Source organism: Sturnira hondurensis, unplaced genomic scaffold (genome assembly GCF_014824575.4).
Source record: "Sturnira hondurensis isolate 20B ecotype Veracruz unplaced genomic scaffold, ASM1482457v3 Scaffold0014854, whole genome shotgun sequence".
Taxonomy (NCBI): domain Eukaryota; kingdom Metazoa; phylum Chordata; class Mammalia; order Chiroptera; family Phyllostomidae; genus Sturnira; species Sturnira hondurensis.
In genome coordinates, this window is record NW_028087485.1 from 10,895,307 (window position 1) to 10,897,316 (window position 2,010).

Below are 2,010 nucleotides of genomic sequence, written 5' to 3' on the forward strand. Positions count from 1 at the left end.
TGATTCTCAAAAATTAACAGAAAATAAAGCTTTGACAGAAGTCAGTTGTCCCAGGTCACTTTGCTAGTGAGGGGCAAAGCTGGAATTCAACCCTAGGTATTCAAAATTCCAGATCAGTGTTGTTATTTTAGGTTCCCTTTACCCCCTCTGGTGCTGACTGACCCGCTCTCTGGAGGAGGAATATGGGGAGGAGATAGTCACAGGCAGGGGATACTGTCAAGGATACCTGTATAAGTGCGGATGACATTAATCCCTGCCCCTCCCATTCCCACTCCCTCTCCTGAAAGTGGGGATAGGGAGCGGAAGGGAGGGGAGAGGTGGGCGGGGAATCCACAAAGAAGATGGGAATGCTGAAGTTATGTGGCTTTACTCACAGCTCCCCTCTCCCATACTCTCCTAAACATACGAGAGAGGGTCCCCGTCCCTAGGAAGGCCGTCTTCTCAACCCTCAGATCCTCATCCTCCCACCAGTTCAAGCTTCTTCAGCAAAAGCTAAGGTGGGAAGGATCTCTTAAAACTTAAGCCTCCACATCTGTAACCCTCCCCCAGCCAGTCCAGCCAGCTGTGCAGACTCTGGGTAGGAGGAAACCTTCACAATCAATCCCATCCTACGTAACAAAGGGGAGCAGGATCTCCTACCCAGTTTGAGCCACATGCCCTAGGGAGGGGAATACCAGCTCAGGCCCCCAGTGGCAGCTACTCCTGGAGCCCACCCTGAAGCTTAAGAAAGAGAAGCTAGCAGCTGGGGACCCCCCGGAAGGGAGGGGGCCAACTCTCCTTTCCAGACGGCTCCCCTCCCTCCCCCTGCTAATAGATATTTCCTGTTTATGAGGCAGCCAAGGCTGAGCTTTTGGGAAGGGACGGAGAGGGGAGGAGCAGTTCCCCCTCCTTTGGCTGGGGAGTCCTTGAATAGTGCCTGAAGGTTGGGAGGCTCCTCCCTGGGGAAGGAGTGTTCCTTACATTGACCGTCCAGATCATCCTTCCACACTCCCCACGCCCACAGTGGCCAAAGGCCCTACGGGTAGGGGACACTGGAGGGGTCTGCTTCCAGGTCTCCCCGGTCGCCAGGCCTTCAAAGGAGAGCGGCTTCCAAGCGAGGGGCGGGAGGCTGGGGGCGGGGTGGGGGAGGCCGAGACTGGATGGAGAAAGGGGGAAGGGAGTACAGTGTCTTGACTGATGAGTCAGAGCCTGCAACGGGGGGAGGACAGCCTGCTCATTCCCACCTCCCCAGTCCAACCAAGCGGCCATTCCGCTGCCCCCTCCTCCCCCCAAGCAAAACGCAGATCCTGGGCCCTTAGGCGGGGAAGGGCAGGAACCCCACTTAATTAACCCTTTTAGCTCTAGTCCCAACCGGTTTAACAGGCAAGGGAGGGGTAGTTAATTTAGAGAGGAGGTGAGTAGATGGGTTGCTACAAGAATTAGGATAGTGGTCCTTTTCCCACCCAGGTTGAGTTGGGGGAGGGGGAGCCCATTACAAGGATCCCGAGTAAGACTGCGGTCGCAACACAGCATGGGTGGGGGGTTGGGGGGTCAGCAGTCCTTCTTCCCTCTCAGTTAGTGGCTGGGGTGGAGAAAGAGCTACACCTCAAAGCCCACCCAGGCTCCGCCTCCCCGAGTCCCGGCTCCCGCTCCGGCTCATTTACGGCTCCCAACTCGGCAGCGCCGGGAGAACAGACACACAGTGCGGGCCTTCGTTTCCTATCCCTCCCCCTCGCCCTCCTTCTCTGGGGTCTCTGTCTCCGTCTCCTTTTTTTAAAAGCTGCGTCACATGCTTGCCGTTCCTTGAACGCACCCAGCCCCAAGCAGCCCGCCCGCGGCGCGGCGCACGCACGTCGTCGCTCGCTCGCTCGCTGTGCGCCCGCCCGGGTCACTTTGACACCGCTCTCCCCTCCCACTAGCAGGCAATTAGCATATTAATAAAGCCCGGCCCAGCCCCGCTAAGGCCGGGAGAGGGTGCCTACGATAGCGGGAGGGAGGAGTGGGAGACGAGAGCGAGCAGCGGCGGCGGCG